This window comes from Pelodiscus sinensis, chromosome 2 (assembly GCF_052426305.1).
Source record: "Pelodiscus sinensis isolate ZL-2025 chromosome 2, ASM5242630v1, whole genome shotgun sequence".
Classification (NCBI taxonomy): domain Eukaryota; kingdom Metazoa; phylum Chordata; order Testudines; family Trionychidae; genus Pelodiscus; species Pelodiscus sinensis.
The window spans coordinates 50,950,939-50,969,998 of NC_143053.1; the positions used below are offsets into that span (position 1 = coordinate 50,950,939).

General features: G+C 40.0%; 1 protein-coding gene and 1 non-coding gene across 4 annotated transcripts in view; both read left to right on the forward strand.

Annotated features, from left to right (window-relative positions):
- ZNF704 (zinc finger protein 704) overlaps positions 1–19,060 on the forward strand; it is a 203,341-nt gene that overhangs the window by 129,302 nt on the left and 54,979 nt on the right. The gene's annotated exons all lie outside the window — the stretch shown is intronic.
- On the forward strand, positions 8,868–9,025 carry LOC112547788 (U1 spliceosomal RNA). Its single transcript, XR_003091598.1, has one exon. It is a non-coding gene; the product is annotated as a U1 spliceosomal RNA (small nuclear RNA).

Here is a 19,060-nt window from a genome sequence, read left to right on the forward strand (position 1 = left end):
ACACAATGGCTCCCTGCTTTTTGAATTTGCCCGCTGAGAAGCTGAAGAGGAGAAGAGGTGCAGGAGGAAGGGGAGACTGGCTTCTCGTCATGGTCAACAGGTTCCTGCTGTAGCTGGAAACATCTGTCCTCACCATAATGGAACTTATGGTTCAAGGATCAGCCTTATCAGCCACCTGGGGTTGATATGCAACTGATGAAGTGGGTCTTTGCCCACAAAAGCTTATGCTCCCATACATCTGTTAGTCTATAAGGTGCCACAGGACTCCTTGTCATTTTTGCAGATCCAGACTAACACAGCTACCCCTCTGATACTGGGGTTCCATAACTCCCATGGAAGAAGAAGACTGTACTTGGCAATGAGGGATCACCCATCATCATCACCATCATTAGCTATTCCTCACTAACGGAGTCTGACTGCTCACTTAAGTTACCCAGACTTGTTTCTACTTCTTAAGTGACAGGTGACTGCAAAATTTATGATAGAGAATAGAAGAAATCAAATAGATTTCAGTATGGTTGGATGAGCACTACTGGCAAAAACCTTCTTTAGAAACACATTTATACTACATGTGGGACCTCCCTGCTCCAGCACCCTCAGGACCTGAGCGGTCCCAGATGACAGAATTTTCCAGCCAAAGGGAGGTCCACCCTGCTCCTTGGTGCAGGATTGTTGCCCCTAGCCCTGCTGGGGCTGTGCTTCCCAGCACACTGACTTTGGCTGAGGTTGTGTTCTGGCTGCTGACCCCACTGCCTCTGCTCCCCGCTGTGCCCGACAGCCTTGCTGCCTCCGGCCGGGTGGGGCTACAGTCCCCACTGTGCCAGCCCCCACCACCAGCCCCAGTGGGAGCTGTTCTCCCCACCACGTTGACCCTGCTGCTACCGGGACTGCACTTCCCACCACCAGCCCCTGAACTTGGCCTGCCGGGGCTCTCCGGTCCAGCAATATCTGTGTTCCTTCCCGACCACAGATGTTGCTGGACCAGAGAGTCCCGGATTTTAGAGGCGCAACCTATAGTACTTAATTCTATGAACATTCTTCCAAGCAAAAAGTCACAGACTAATCACTGCAGAAAGTCCAAGTGACAAGGTTAAAAATTCCATTGAAAAGTATTTATGGATTTTATTTGAATGCATATTTTAAATTGTTTTTCAGTACTTGCCTACATTGTGCAAGTATGCAGTGTCGTTCTTTTGCAGGTAGAAAAGGCATCTCTTTTTGTGTCTGTACCAAAGCTATGACAGACCTATGAGGAGTTAAAAACAACAACTCTATATTTGTTACCTTTTGCCCAGGAATATCTGTACACGGTGATCTTATCTGGAGAAAAGCTATGTGGAGAAAAGCAGCTGCGTTTCAGATATGAGTTAGATGTGTATAGAGCTTTACAAGCATGATGTCATTCTAATTTGCACTGCTAGGGGATGAGCTCATTGGGAGTGGCTTTGCAGATTTACAGCTGTGCCAATTCATCACTGTTGTGATTAACATTCTCCAAGCTTCCCTTTTGAACTAAACAACAGCCATTCTGTTATGAATTATTTAAAACCCAAAGAGAGCTCCTACAAAATATAATCAAACACCAGTCAGAAGACACAAAAGAGAAAACTCTGTCTCTTGCTTGCTCTGCATTGTAAACAATAGCATAACTGCTGTTCCCAAAGGGATAAGCAAATAATTGCACTCTGTTTTCACACTTTGTTTTCCTAATATTTTTAGCTCCTAGTTTTTCCACAGCAATGAGACTTGCATTTTATTGGATAAACAATGTATTGAGCTGTGCGTGGGTAGTGCCTAGATGAGTCTTTTTTTGGTGCTTGTTGTTTTATTAATATTTAGTGCAATCTGCCTATGTGGATATTTTGTTCCATTCTTTAACTGGCTTCTCCTCTCTTATAAGTTCCTATTAAAGAGATGCATGGACTCTTAAAACTTGGACTTCCAGAAAACTAGATCCTTATATTAGAAGACAAGACCTAGACTCATTGGAGTATCTGTTTTCCGAACAAGCCACAAGGAAGCATTGTTCTGTTTCCTTGAACTAGTTAGTTTTGCACATTGTAGTTTTATTGTATGGTTTTCGCAGAAATATGACCTCAAATGAGACAAGTAGGATAAGTTTCTCACTTATAAATAATAAATTGAAGTTAAAAATTCCACAGGAGTTTTCAGTAGATTTTACCTTTTAAAATATTCAATTCTGATTGAGATACAATTTGATTTTTACACAGCGTTCATGTCACCTTATGGGTGGGATGTGGCAGCAGTTTAAAATCACATAAGCTAAATGGGAGCTGCTTTGTGCCATCTCACAGTTAGCTGCACATCAGTAGTGGGTGATGGGATTAACATAAATAAGGTAAAATTTTGTTCTCAGATCTGTTGGAGCAGCAAAACATCCTGGTTGCGAACTACTGTGCAAATGTGTGAACAGAAATTCATTCAGCATTTGTATCCTCCTTTAGAAAAATACCTTCTTAAAACATCCACTGCCTGGGCTGAAAACAGGGCAAGCTGCCATCTTTCTTGGAGTCTCCTGGTTGTCTGCTACGTTCTCTGTGGCAGCTTTATTTTTTCTCATGTGATATAATCCACATCAGATGATCCTCTGTTCATCATTGAGGATGGATCCTTTGTGGTGTTGCTTAGTGTGGTACAGTAATAAGTGGTGATAACATGAATGTGAAGTCAGAAAGTACAAGGAGTACCGTTGGGGGGGGGATACATCTGGTTTGTATTTAACATTATCTCCTTTCCAGTTTCTTTAATGATTCTGTTAGTGGAACTTGGCTGAATACATGACAGCGAACAAACAAGCATTTCATCTGGGATTTGGAAATATTAAGAGGGCACTCTTAAAAGAAGTGATTTAATACAAAGGCCAAGCTGTTTTTACTTGTACATTCATTAAAACGTTTCTCATTTAGAAAATCCTAATTTTTAGCAGCATGTTAGAATATGGCAGTGCTCCACTATTTTGCCTGTCAAGAAGTAGGAAGGAAAGAAAATTCTCTGTATACAAGAGGACAGCAAGCCCTGCAGAAGATAAATTAAAAATTGAATTCACACTTTGATCCTTTGAAAAATGGCAGAGTTAGACTTGCCACAGGAGAACTCCAGGGACTTAGATTTAAGGAGGCTATAGGAATTATACTAACACATGAGGAGACAGCTTATCTTTCATGACAATATTCTGAAAGCCTGGACAAAATTTAGAAATAGATAAGTGACCATGAAGTACTTAATGTTGGAAGCTTGTCAGCTTTCTCTGTCCTTTTTCTCTGTCTTGTGCATTAGCAATGTCTAGAGTACAGCAACTAGAATTTCAGTATGAGAACCCAGCTCCTTATAATCAGTGTTATCGTTAAGACAAATTGGTTACCATGTTAGCATGTCTGTTTTCAAAATAGTAATCTCTTAATTTCATACTGTGAATGGGAGGGATGCCAAACTATACTTATTCAGAGGTGAATTCTACATGCCTTCAGCAATGAAAGTATATGATTATCAACCCAGTATTTCCTACTGAACAAAGCCCATAATGCTGAGTAAATACTGTTTAGTTAGGAATATCTTACAGCTGCATATACACAGTTACATTTAAAGATTAACTTAATAAGCAGTTTCCATTCAAAGGGAAAAAGCCTGTGATGCAATTTCAGAAACTCAACAAAACATTGCAATAATCTCCTAAGGTAAACCTCAGTTCTTTTTGCAAGTCTCCTCAAGAATTTTAATTTTGGAGTAAATATGGTAGATAAGGCACTGAACTGGAAATAATAAAGGTAGTATTCCCATTCCTACCAAACCTCCTGTGTGATGTTCGGAAGGTCATGTCACCTTTTTGCCTCAATCTCTCCATATGTCAAATAAGGTCAAAGATATGTACCAATCTTTTGTTATAGGCATTCAGATCTACTGATAAACACTATATAAGACCTAAATATCTATCTGTCTAGCTATATTTTAGAGATCTGTATGTCTGTCTCTGTGTGTGTCTATCTGTGAGTCTTTTTTTCAAGAACTCCTCCGAAACAGTAAGAGCTAGGACCACTACATTTGGTATATAACTTCCTCTTTTCCTAACTTAAAGCAAGGTCAGGGTTTGGATTAAGGATGTTAAATTGCGGTTAACTGACTAGTCGAGCAGTCGATGGAATATCCATCGACTGCTCAACTAGTCGATAGGCACTTCCGCGTTTCTCCTTTGAAATGTACAAGAGCCCCCCAGTGGGGGCTCTTGTACATTTCAAAGGAGGAATGTGGAACTTCGCATGCTGCCCGGGGCCAGCGGGAAGTCCCGCTAACTCTGGGCTGCATGTGGTGTGCCAGCTTTGAAACGTATAGGAGTCCCCGGCAGCCATGGAGCCTGGGGTCAGTGGGGGGCTCAGAGTCCCTCGCTGATCCTGGGCTCCATGCTGCATTGCATGCTGCACAGAGCCTGCACACAGCCCTCATGCCGCACAGCATGTCCAGCTCACCTGGGTTCCTTGTGGCTCTTCCCCAGAACCCCAGGTCAGCTGGGGACTCCCCAGCTGATCCCAGGGTTCTGCTGAAATGCCATGCAGAGCCCCTTTGAAATGCTGAGGAGGCATTTCAAAGGGTCAGTGCTGCACAGCTGAACCGCGGATCAGCTGTGCGATGGCTGCCCCATTGAAATGCCGCCTTGGGGTTAAATGGGGACTCCCCAGCTGATCACAGGTTCCATGCAGCATTTCCAAGGTGGCACTCCAAAGGGGCAGCCACTTCACAGCTGACCCCAGCTCAGCTGTGTGGCAGCTTCCCCTTTGAAACACCAAAGTGCAGTGCCCTGAAGCCAGGGGTCAGCTGGGGGAATCCCCAGCTGACCCAGAGTTCTCCATAACATTTCCCCAGAACCAGCAGTTCAGCTGTGCAGCACTGCCCCTTTGAAATGCCTCCTCAGCATTTCAAAGGGGCTCCACACAGCATTTCAGCAGAACCCGGAATCAGCTGGGCATGCTGTGCAGCATGGGGGCTGTGTGCAGGTTCTGTGATGTTTCAAAGGGGGCAGTGCTGCACAGCTGAGCCATGGATCAGCTGTGCGGTGGCTTCCCCTTTGAAATGCCACTTTGGGGTAAATCCCCGGCTCAGCTGTGCAGTACTGCCACTTTGAACTGCCTCAGTCTGATAGTGCGGTGTAGATTACTTTTGATTTCACAGGTGACTGGAGTGCTGGCCAGGCATCAGTTTCCTGGCGATTTGGCCATGAGGTTCCCTGGGGGATCCTTTTGGATATGCAGGAGGCTTTACTTTCTCTGGGCTGATCCCAGGTTTCTGCTGTATTCTTACTTCTTGTGAGGGGGCATTTGGGAGAGAGGATATATATATATATATATTTTTTCCCTAGTCACTCGTCAGTTGATTCATACATTTTGCAGGGTCTTTGTTTGCCTTAAAAGGTTACAGATCCTAAACTCCCTTTAATAGGGTATTCCTTATACACACCTCAAACGCATCCCACAGATTACATACATATCAATAGTGATAGAAATGTAGCCGTGTTAGTATGGTGTAGCTGAAACAAAAAATAGGACTATGTAGCACTTTAAAGACTAACAAGATGGTTTATTAGGTGATGAGCTTTCATGGGCCAGACCCACTTCCTCAGATCAAATAGTGGAAGAAAATTGTCACAACCATATATACCAAAGGATACAATATTAAAAAATGAACACATATGAAAAGGACAAATCAAATTTCAGAACAGAAGGGATTTGGGAGGAGGAGGGGAAATGTCTGTGAGCTAATGATATTAGAGGTGATAATTGGGGAAGCTATCTTTGTAATGGGTAAGATAATTAGAGTTTTTATTCAAACTTAGGCGTAAAGTGTCGAATTTAAGCATGAATCCTCTGAACTGTCATTCATGCTTAAATTCGACACTTTACGCTTAAGTTTGAATAAAGACTCTAATTATCTTACCCATTACAAAGATAGCTTCCCCAATTATCACCTCTAATATCATTAGCTCACAGACATTTACCTGCCCCCCCATCCTCCTTCTGTTCTGAAATTTGATATGTCCTTTTCATATGTGTTCTTTTTTTTAATTTTATCCTTTGGTATATATGGTTGTGACAATTTTCTTCCACTATTTGATCTGAGGAAGTGGGTCTGGCCCACGAAAGCTCATCACCTAATAAACCATCTTGTTAGTCTTTAAAGTGCTACATAGATACATATCAATAAGCATACATTAAACAATATGGTTTCTAGGCAAAGTTTGGCCTCACGGCCTTGAGTAACAAGAAACCGTAGTAAAAAGTCTAACATAAATCATATTGCTTGACAGCTAGCAAACTGTAGCTAAGAGAGCCAGGGTCAAGGAAAAGGGGACAAGCAAAGGGGTATGTTCAGCCAACTAGACGCCAGTGAAGAGAAGGAAGAGGAGGATCATTTCCGACTGGTTACATAGCTAACTATATCTGTGGCAAAAACAAACGAAAAACAAACAAAGCTTTATGGCAGGCCTGCGCGTCATCAGCTGCAAAAACTGGCAAAACCCATAGCCAGAGATACTGAAGCACAAACCTCTACAAGAATTAAAAGGAACTATGATATCTAGTGGCCCTGAGATTTTTTTGGTAACTTTGAAATATTTTTAGCAACTCCTTCCTGGAAATTGTAATAAAGAATAAAATTGAAAGAGGGCACAACGCTCTATAAAAACTAACATAAATTAAATATTTACAAATATTTACAAAAGATTCCATGATCTCTTTCTAACATTAAAAGTAACTTAAAGAGATTCTATAGCTGGAGACATAGGAAATTGGTCCCTCCTGTGTGCTCTTGCTATAGAAAATGTAGAAGAGCTGGCTACAGCCTATCAAGTAAGAATTTACCATCAGCCTTTCAAGAAGGTGAAAATGAACCTTTTAATTCCTTTAGCTTTTGCAATTTCTATTTTAAGACGAGGCAAGTAATAAATAAATTAAAGTAGATCCAGATTTTACAACCTTTTTTTCAGCACCAGAAAAACAAATCTTAACACAATTGAGTTATCCTAACAAGACTTCTGTGGGAGTATTGACATGCATAAAGATTTGCACAGTTGGGCCTTTCCTTTTTATCTCAAGTATTTGAATAAAAGTAAATAGCTTTTAAAGGACAGATTTGTTCACTAATCCCAATTCTCTTATGTTATAATGTAAGGTCTGTTCTGTACAGTTCATGGGTTGGCTGCACTGCTCCTTTTTTTATTCTCTCCACTGGGCTATTCAGAAAGCTTTTACAATAGCCGTAAAGCACGAGATCATTAACATTTAGTATGCTTTGCTGAAAAACTTCAGGAGGAGAAAATCACTGAGAAACACAACCAAACTCTTTGCAGAACTACTTCCCTAGTGTTCTCTTCTGGGAATTTCTGCTGTGAAATATTAATGGAAATTAAATCAAATAGGAATTTACCATGGGTATCAGCTGATTTTTATGTAAAACAGGGTTTTTTTCCCCTTCAAACTATAGATAAATACCTGTTGCATCTCTAAGGGTGCTTTTATACAAGAGAGCTTAATTCAAAATAAGCTATGCAAATTGAGCTATATGAATTGTGTAGCTTATTTAGAAATTGGGAGCATCTACACAACACTTATTTCGAAATAGAGCACTCTTCCTCTGACTTCCCTTATTCCTCGTACAATGAGGGTTACAGGAGTCAGAGTAAGAAGTCCTCCAGCTTGACAGTATTTCAACATTATTTCAAAATAACGCTAGTTATTCCAAAATAATGTTGCTGTATAGACGTACGCAAAGGGACTAAAACAATATTTTGCTTTTGCACATTAAGAAATTGAACTGCATCTTGCTAAATTTTGTCAGTTTCCACCTAACATAAAAGATGCAGGACACAAAACCTAACTTTATAACATGAAATACTTATAAAATGTGTAGGGGAAAATACAACTGCCTGTGCGCTTTTATCATATCTACTTTTTTTTTTTAACAGCATAGTGAGCTGAAGAAGTTCTAAATAGCGTTTCATTAGTAGATTGACCACAATTGAGTATTGCTTGGAAAATGCACAGACAATGGATATGTAGCTTTCTAAAATTCAGTATAAGAGCACATATGATTTGCATCTGACAAATCTATGTCTGAATTGGGGGATATTTTGTCCCCATACATCATTTGGGGTGGAAAAACTTCACCCAGAAACTTTGCTCCCAAAAATTTGTGGGCACAAAATGAGAGGCGGAAATTAGGCTCCATTCAAAATCGAAGTCTTGAGAATAAATATCTCCCCCCAGTTTCATCCAGATGTGCAGTCTTGGACAAAATCTGGCCCAACAAACAGCAGTTATCACTGATAAATGACTGGTGTCTTTCATGTATGATTCCCCTGGGGTTTTTGAGTAAATTGTATTTTTTCAAGGAAAACTGTTTTTGAATATTCTCAAAACCATGGTTATGGCAGGTAACTAAACTTGGATTGCAATGGTGCAACCTTTTTAGCAGTATTAATAGGCACATTATACATTTGCTGTGAAGATGATGTATAAAGTATCTTATTTAGTGGCTTGAAATCCTGAAGCTTGGTCTTTTTTCCCATTGTATTGTAACCTCTCTCTAGCCTTCAAATTATTTGGCAGCATTGTATTGTACATGATCCCTAAAAAGACATCTATTAATGATTACATAAATTAATGGTAGTCTGTTTCAAACACAACTGGCAAAACTGGCCTACTCTTGGTTGAGAAAAAAGAGCCCTGGAAATTTAGAAATCCATATACTTGTGTTGTAATTTTACAATGTGTCTGTAACATTCCCCATAGCAATAATATATTTCTAAGGTTATGTCATGGTGTTAATCTTAATCCCTTTTAAAAAGAGGTTAATTTATAACTCAACATACCTTCTAGATACCATGATCACAAAGAAGGTTTCCTAGGGTGAGGCTCATCCATTGGACTGTGGGTGTGCTGACCCATGCAATTTCCTTACATGTGGGAAACTTGACTGCATAATTTGTAGTATTGGGGGACTGCGTTCGCACTTTCCCCGGACAAGAAAGAAAGGAAGGCAGGAAGGAAGGCAGGCAGGCACAGAACCTGAATTATTCCTTGGTATAAGAATACATCAGATTTTGGATGCCCTACCTGAATGCCTTTTATTGGGACCTAATTTTCAGAGTTTTATTGTGCAGCACTTTCTGAAAATCAGGCCTTTCAGGATGGGTCTACACTGCAGGGCTTAACTCGAAATAATCTATGCAAATTGAGCTATGTCCGTTGTGTATCTTATTTCAAAATAGCTTATTTCAAAATAGGGAGCAGCTACACAGGAAATAGAGCAGTCTTTCTCTGACTTCCCTTATTCCCTGTACTATGTGGGTCACAGGAGTTGGAGTAAGAAGTCCTCCATCTTAACAGTATGACACTATTTTGAAATAACTGCCTGCTGTATAGAAGCGGACGTTATTTTGGAATAACTCTAGTTATTTCAAAATAGTGTTGCACTATAGAGTACCCTCAGAGAACTCAAGTTGCACTCCCAATATCACTGGTCACTTTTGAGAATGTAGGCAAATGAATGCACATTTTAACTATCAGATCCTCTTTATTTAGCTTCTTTTTAATGTATAAAGTCATGAAATTCACCATAATCACAGTGGCCTGCCATGTTAAAATAATTTGCGTATTCATTTGAGGCTAGAGTGTGAAACAACATTCTTTGAGTGAAGGCAGTTTTTAAATGTGAATGTTTGTTTCAAATAGACCTGGCATATTACAGTGCCGTTCTTTATATATGTCAGTGTTGATATAATGGAAATGTGTACGGTGATATGAGTGAGGTAATGTGGGGAAGGTGAAATCATGGGTATGAGTTGCAAGGGATGGGTGAAGTCTTGATTGGTGATTTCCTTACTTGTTTATGCTTGTGCCTAGTACATAAACTTGAACAACTGTAACTGCTTTTTTAATAACTTATTTTGTTTAAGGAGGATATAGATCAAAGTACCTTTGGACATTGGTACTGTATGTAGGCAAGAATCAAAGCAGCAGAACTAAGCTGTTTCAAACTTTTCTGTATATGGCTACGTCTTACACAGTAGCTGGGGGGCAGAATTCCCAGCTTAGTTTAGGGGTATGAATGATTAGGGTTGCCATGTGTCTAGTATTGACCTGGACAGTCTGGTATTTTCGCCTCCTGTCCGGTAAAAAAAAATTCAGAAAAAAACGGACACCTAAAATGTCCAGTATTTTCTGATTTTTTTTTCCCCTGCTAGGAGGCGAAAATATCAGCCCCTGGACACCCTCCCACCCTCCCGCCTCCTGCTTACCTGGTTCCACAAGGGCTAGTCTTGTGGCTGGAGAAGAAAAACAAAATGGCCACCAGCAAAAAAGCCTTTTCTTAAAGGTGCCATGCTGATTTTTTATTTTATTTATTTATTTATATATTTCTGTATTTATTGCTCAACAACTTGGGTCTCCCCCCCTTTTTTTTCCCTCAACAGCCTTTTTTTCCTGGTGGGTATTTTTTTTTTTTTGAAAGAGGGAGAGGGGTTGTTCGGTATTTTTGGTTAAACCATCTGGCAGCTCTATGAATGCTTAATCCTTAATGGTTCCAGTTAACCAGTAGGGGGCTGGAGAAATTCCCCATCCTCTGCGGACAGGGAGCTGCTCCAGTCCCGCAGGGCCCACCACAGGCAGAGGCAGATCCAGGAGCAGTATAGACATACTCTAAGAATGTGAAAGAGACTGAGGAATCCTTGCTTGCTTTTATTGATGTTTAGGGTGCTAAACCAAATGTTTGAAAACTCTGCATTACATAAAGGCTACGTCTAAACTGGCATGATTTTCCGGAAATGCTTTTAATGGAAAAGTTTTCCGTTAAAAGCATTTTCGGAACAGAGCATCTAGATTGGCACGGACACTTTTCCGCAAAAGCACTTTTTGCGGAAAAGCATCCGTGCCAATCTAGACGTGCTTTTCCGCAAAAAAGCCCCGATCGCCATTTTTGCGATTGGGGCTTTTTAGCGGAAAACAAATCTGAGCTGTCTACACTGGCCCCTTTGCGCAAAAGTTTTGTGCAAAAGGACTTTTGCCTGAATGGGAGCAGCATAGTATTTCTGCAAGAACACTGACAATCTTACATGAGATCGTCAGTGCTTTTGCGGAAATTCAAGCGGCTAGTGTAGACAGCTGGCAAGTTTTTCTGGAAAAGTGGCTGATTTTCCAGAAAAACTGGCCAGTCTAGACACAGCCCACAGGTATTACAAATCTATACAGTGATTTAGGCTACTATGCTCCTTTAAACTAATGAAAGCAGATTGGAGCAAAACCTTGCATTAACCCATGATTTAACTTGGCACCCAACTGTTATGCACAGACAACTCCCATTTAAGTAAACTGGAGTTTTGCATGCACAACTGAATGCAAATCAGGCCTTCAACTAGGATTGAGCATTGGGATTCTCACCCCTTTTCCTGGATAAGGATTTGTATTTGTGAACTGAAATGTTGCAGAAATGAGTCATCAGGTATTAGAGCATGCAGTCCATAAGCCAGTCTTCCTGTCCCCTCCATATTCCTCTAAACTCTGTTCTCTTGAAGTGATCCTGCTAAGGACAGTCAGTGAGGTTGAACACTGGGAAGCACCATGGGTGCTCAGTTCTCATTTTGTGGGACGGTGTGATATTACCTATCCATGGTCCTCTAGTTTAAAAAATGGGGTATTCTTGACATCATGGCCTGACTCCATGTGTTGTCCTTCCATGCATGACATCAACTAAAGCAGTGGCATAACACAAGCTGATGGTTCAAAGTTATTTAAAGAGTAAGGAAGGCTTTTTACTATACAAATATAGGATTTGCAATGAGATTAAAGTAGTGTTTGAACGGGAGTTGCTTAGCTTTCCCTTAGGCAAACAGTCAAAGCCAACAGACAAACCACAGATGGATATGTTGCATAACTGCCCTGTTGATTAGCCATTTGTGTATTATTTGTGACAGAATATTCCTTCAGAGTTGCACTTAGTACAAAATCCAGTTAATCGTCTAGACAGATGAAAATAACCCTAATTTGAATGTGCCCTTGAGTTTTTCAGTTCTTGAGATCACAAGCCTTTATGTAAAGCAGGGAAATCAGTCCTAAAGCATGAATTATCTTTTCAATAATATTTTCCTTGAAGTATTTTCAGTGGAGGATCTGCCAATATAGAGGCTAGGTTGAAGCTCACTTGTGCTGAACATGTGGCTGTCTAGCCATAGAATTGGAAACATGTTACTGTTTAGTAAAAAGTCCTACCTGAAGATCAGGTACTGACATAAATATCTGACTTGTTTGTGGACTTCTCTGCAATGTTCTGTTATGCCAAGCTCATGCATTCTTTTAAAATACTGCTTTAAAATAATTAATAGAGAAAGCAAAGCACAGTTTGTTGTATAATATCTACCCGATTATCATAAATTTATCTAGATCCTCAAAAGATTATGCTTTTTGTGGGGGAGGACAAAACCAAAAATAATAAATAAAACTAGAAGATGAAAATAAACTAATTCCATTGGAGGCAAAATTTTTGTCTCAAGCAAATGAAATCCTTATGGCTTTGTTCTGTTTCTGCCTAAGTAAGCAACATAAGCTCCAGTTTTGCACCAATTGAAATCTGTGGCAGCTCATACATTCACATCAGTTTGTGTGGGATCAGCTTTGTTTGAAGCCTGTATTTACTCCAAAATTAGTCCAGCCTGTCCTGAAGTATGCAACATCTATTCTTGTTTGGGTACCGTTAGCTGCTGTAACTGTTATTTTAACCCATTCTAATTGGCAGGTCTGGGTGCCAGGAAAGTTTTCAAGACTTGAGCCAAAGTATATAAGCTGTTTTTCTTTTTTCTATTAAGTCGGTGTCTGCAGCTCCCGATTATCTTTGTTGGTTGTCTCTGAGTCCCCTCCAGTTTGTCGTACTTTTCTGATAACGTGCTGTTCACAGGGCTGGCCTTACCATGAGGCGAACTGAGGCGGCTGCCTCAGGTGCCAGACTGTGGAGGGGCGCCACTAGGACTCAGAGAATTTAGACCTTTCAAAGTTTTGGCCCAAGTGAGGGAGTATGGGGGCGTGATTTGAGCTCCCCGTCTCAGGTGCCAAAATGTTGTGGGTCGGCCCTGGATGTCCAAAACTGAAGGCAGTATTCCAGGTGCTGTCTCTCCAGATCCATGCAGAAGGAGTCCAACCTCCCTGTTTTATAGAAAGAGAAGGCTTTTGAATCATTATGTAATGGGAAAAGGCATCCACAGTAGGCAGACAGCTGTATTGTTCTGGGTCACACTTTGTGTCTGTAGGCAGGCCTTAAGCCAGGTCTAAACTGGCAGAGAAAATCAATGCAAGGTACACAACTCCAGCTACGTGAATTTCATAGTTGGAGTTGACATACCTTGCATCGATTTTCTGGGGTGACCTCGTGGTAGGAGGTCGACAGAAGAAATATTCTCGTCTACTTCCGTTACTTCTCATAACAGCGAGGAGTAGCTGTACCGACGGGGGTGCCCATAGCTTTTGATATAGCAGGTCTTTTACGTTAGACCCTATATTTTAGACCCATTAAATTGAAATTGATCGCCAGAACATCGATCCTCAGGCCTTTGGTTCACACGCCAGAAACCAGAAGTAGTAGTCACAATTAGGATGAGAATGTGGCTTTTGAATGAGGTGCAGTGTCATTTAGTTAAACAAATAATTGCACAAATTCGAGACAGCATAATCTATTACATTAAATCTATACTTCCTTCCTTATAACATGCTATAAAGAAAGACATTAGGTCAGATTACTTTGTCTGGGAAGGCCACTTTCTGGAAACAGTGCAAAGCTGTTTCATATTGGCTGGAGATAGAAGAATGCTATCCCACTGCCCAGGGAAACTCCTTGTATGGCAAGTTGATAGACACCATTTTTCATAGCCTTGTGCACCAGCCATCCTCCAATGCTGATATAAGGGGAAGGAGTGGGCCCTATAGGGGTAGACAAGAAGAGGAAATAAAACTTACAGCTGTAAGTGAGGATTTGAGTCTGCACCTATAAATGCAGAGCTGGGAAAATAACCTTACTAGGACTGTTGCTGTCTTCTAGAAAATGTTAGAAAGTAAGTCTAAATTCAAGGTACTGGTTAAACAAAAATGTAAAATTAAGGATGTTAAATTTCATTTAATCAGCTAATTGAAATTCCATTGACTACTCAATCGATTACTTGATTAGTCGATAAGGGGGGAAACTGCAGAGCCTCAGCGAGGTTAGCTCCCAGCCCCAGCAGGTAACCCTTTTCTGGCTCTGTCTTTCATATGTAGTAACAGACATCTGGCTCTTGCTACATTTAAAAGGCAGACGTGGAGCAGGGAACTGGGCGCGAGCTGGGAATCAGCTGTCTTAGTTCACACTCAGTACCAGACACTGTGCCTCTGCTTTAAAAGCATTTAAAAGCAGAGGCACAGCCTCTGGGACCGGGCACGAACTGGGACAGCGGATTCCCAACTTGTGCCTGGTCCCCCACTGTGCCTCTGCCTTCCCTGCCCCACTGTGGAGATGGTGCTGGGGAAAACCGGCTTTTAAGACACTTCCCCACCACTGGCTCCTGCTCCCCTGCCAGCAAGGTCGGGGAAGCAACTAGTTGAGTTGTCACTATGCGTATGCTTATCAGGTAGTCGACTATTTAATTAGCCTCTTACATCCCTAGTCAAAATGAAAACTGCTCAGCTGATTTATCCCCATAAGAACATAAGAGTGGCCTAACTGGATCAGACCAAAGTCTTCCAAGAGGTAATCATCAAATGATCCATCCCCTATCACCTATTCTCAACTTCTGACAGATAGAGGTTAGGGACACCAATCCTGCCTATCCTGGCTAATAGCCTTTGATGGGCCTCTCATCCATGAATTTAACTAGCTCTGTCCTGGCCTTTACAATGTCCTCTGGTAAGTAGTTCTATAGGTTGGCTGTGTGTTGTGTGAAGAAATACTTCCTTTTGTTTGTTTAAAAACTACTACTATTAATTTCATGTGTTGATCTCTAATTCTTGTGTTACGAGAAAAAGCAAATAACTTTTTCTTATTTGATTTCTTCATACCAGTCATATAGACCTCTATCATATACCCCCTTAGTCTTCTCTTTTCTGAGCTGAAAAATCCCAGTCTTATTAATCTCTCCTCATATGGCAGCCATTCCATACCATTAATAATTTTGTTGCCCTTTTCTGAACTTTTTCTAATGCCAATATATCATTTTTGAGATGAGATACATATATTTGCATGCTGTACTCAAGATGTGGGTATACCATGGACTTATATAGAGGCAATAAGATATTCTCTGTCTTATACCCTATACTTTTTTAATGATTTCTAACATTCTATTTGTTTTTTGAGTGCTGCTGCATGTTGAGTAGATGTTTTCTGAAAACTATCCACAATAACTCCAAGATCTCTCTTGAGTAGTAATTGCTAATTTAGTCCCCATCATTTTGAACATATAATTGGAATTATGTTTTCCAATATGCCTTACTTTGCCTTTATCATCATTAAATGTCATCTGCCTTTTTGTTGCCCTGTCACCTAGTTTTGTGAGATCCCTTTGAAGATCTTCACAGTCTGCTTTGAGCAGTTTAGTATCATCTGCAAATTTTGCCACCTCACTTTTTACCCTTTTCTCCAGATCATTTATGAATATGTTGAATAGCATTGGTCCCAATACAGACCCCTATAGGACAGCACTCTCTTCATTCTGAAAACTGACCATTTATTCCTACTGTTTTGTTTTCTATCTTTTAACTAATTATCAGTATATGAGAGGACCTCCCCCTTGTCCCATGACAGCTTACTTTGCCTCAGAGCCTTTGGTGAGGGACCTTGTCAAAGGCTTTCTGGATATCTAAGTACACTATGTCCACTGGATTCCCCTTGTCCACATGCTTGTTAACACCCTCACAAAATACTAATAGATGAGTGAGGCATGATTTCCCTTTATAGAAACCATGTTGACTTTTCCCCAACAAATAATGTTCATCTATGTGTCTGACAGTTTTGCTCTTTACTATAGTTTCAAGCAATTTGCCCAGAACTGAAGTTAGATTTCAGCTTTTAATTGCTAGCGTCACCTCTAGAGCTCTTTTTAAAAATTGGCATTATATTAGCTATCCTCCAGATGGGTGAATAACATCTGGTCCGGGTGACTTGTTACTGGTTAGTTTATCGATTTCTTTCAAAACCTCCTCGAATGACACCTCAATCTGGGACAATGCCTCAAATTTGTCACCTAAAAAGAATGGTCCCCAAACAAAACTTCCCACTCTGTATAAAGACCATGTAATATGTTTGCAGCATGGCTGTGAGGCCTGGCCTGGAATTGGTCACCGCTGTATCTTCAATATCACAGCCAGCTAAATGGGTTTTTTCCAATAATTATTTCTGTAAAAATAATTCATTACTTTTAAAGGTCACCTCTTGTCTCTCTGGAATAATCCTAAAATCCTAACCAGTCTGTCAGCTTCCAGTGAAGGAGATGGGTTTGCCTGATATTGTAGAGAGGACTGAGTCAAGTGGCTATCTAGCAATTGCAGCATGATGACCATCAGCATCACAGAAAAAATCTGTTACTTTCAAACTATTAAAGTTATAACTTATTTTCATAAACCTTTGTTTATAACCCTACATTTGGAATTTTCATGAATTCCAGCAATATTTTTAGACTACATTGTACAGATGATTCCAAGAAAGCCAGCCAAAGGGCGCAAAAATACAGTGGAGAAGATAAATGAGGAGAGACGGGTACAGGAAGAAAATCAAGGCAGAGTATTGGCAAGGGAACAGGGAAGAGGAGGTGTGGTGTGTGATTTTATTCAAATGATGTAATGTATAGTAATGAGATGTGTGGTATTATAATTTGCATAAAGCCTCCAGAGTTTTGTGTCTACAACTTTAACAGGAATGCTTAAAAGATGCACTTAATTTACTTTTCAAAAGCCTGCCTTCAAAAGAAGAATGCTCTCCTAAACATGTAAAACATAGATGCTGAGAAAATTACTAAAAAGTATCCCCCTCACAGAATTAAAGTATATTTTATATTTATATATTAGTATATTCTAGTAGATTTTAACAAAAGAAAAATCTTATGACCACATACTGAGAGGGCCTGTATACTACCGTCTGAATCAGTGGAGATTGTAGGTGCTCGGCAGCTGTCAGATTTTGGTCCTAAGTGAATAAATATAAATTGAACTTTGAAGTCAATAATGTTAGTATAAGACTAGAACAAGGGGGGAATATTATAAGATGTTCTGTATCTATATGGACATTTAAGGTTGTAAAAGAATGTATGTAGTATATTATTTGGAAAATCGTATGCTATCTTGTAAACTAAAGTCTCTCTCGAAATATCTGTGTAAAATTGAGCAGAGTTAATATTACAATCCAACCATAACTTTGGCATTTTCTGGCTCTAGAGTACTAGGCTGTACAACTTTAATGGACTTTTAATATCTACTGTGTATGGAGTAAGACTTCTACAGGATGCTTATGAAAATGACACTTATAACCTAGTGAAATTTGGGATTGTAAGGTGTTATTGTGGTCTCACGCCAGTGTAAATCAGGGGCAAATTCAGTGAAGTATAGAACTAATGCAAAGAAATAATTGGCTATTGTGTTATTTTATTATTATTTTATTATTATTTTATTATTATTGATATGCTTGTTGAGATAATACCACTTTATGAACAAGAATGAAGATATCTGTACCCTGCAGAACCTACAATCTAAAAGAAAAAAGTGATTTTTACAAAAATACGTTTTCTCACAACTTCAGTGTTTTCTACACAAAAGCATTATCATATTATAGCTATAAAAAGTCACTGATGCAAATTGGAGTGTCAGCAAGGAAAACGCTTAATTCTGTCAAGACTGAGCTAATACAATTAGATAACTGTTGGCCATGACTTAGCTAGTTTCCTGTAATGAGAAATAGATGAATGTAGGCAATGGTGCTAAACAAGGAATTAGAATTAAGCCAAATGCATTCTACTTCCAGTAAAAATCACACCACTAACTTCATTGTTTTAAATGCAAAGAAGTCAGGCAATAAAAAGGCTCATGTAACAAGCACAGCATATTGGTATAAATGTTTAATATTAAAAGCATCACAGAAAAAGTTTTATAGAGCATATCTGTACGTAATCCTTGTATCTCTTTATATGTTTTGATTCACCTAGGCGGACCATTATACCCGTTCAACAGTGGTTTGTCTACTATATATTTGGCATTGGAAAAGGTTCAAAAAAGGGCAACAAAAATTCATCTGACGAAGTGGGTCTTTGCCCACGAAAGCTTATGCTCCTACACTTCAGTTAGTCTATAAGGTGCCACAGGACTCCTCGTCGCTTTTGCAGATTCAGACTAACACGGCTACCCCTCTGATACTTGAAAAATGATTAGGTGTTTGGAACGAGTCCCATATGAAGAAAGATTAAAAAGACTTGGACTTTTCAGCTTAGAAAAGAGGAGAGTAAGGGGATATAATAGAGGTCTATAAAATAATGACTGATATGGAAAAAGTTAATAAGGAAATGTTATTTACTTATTCCCACACTAAAATAACTAGGGGTTGCCAAATGAAATTAATAGGGAGCAGGTTTAAAACAAACAAAAGGAAGCTTTTCTTCACTCAGCTCTCAGTCAACCTGTGAAACTCCTTGCCAAAGGATGTGGTGAAGGCTAGAACTTTAACACGGTTCAAAAAAGAGCTAGATAGATTCATGGAGGTTAGGTCCATAAATGGCTATTAGCAAGGATGTGCAGGAATGGTATCCCTAGCCTCTGTTTCTCTGGAGGTTGGTGGCAGGGGAGGGATCGCGTGAGGATTAGCTATTGTGATCTCTCCCTCTGGGGCATCTGGTATTGGCCTATTGGCAGACAGGATACTGGGCTAGATGGACCTTTGATCTGACCCAGTATGGCCATTCTTATGAGAGAGTTTGTCTGTCTGTGTGTAAGTCTGTCTGTCTGTTCAAGAGCTCCTCCTAAACTATAAGAGCTAGGACCCCAGATTTGATAGGCAGCTTCGC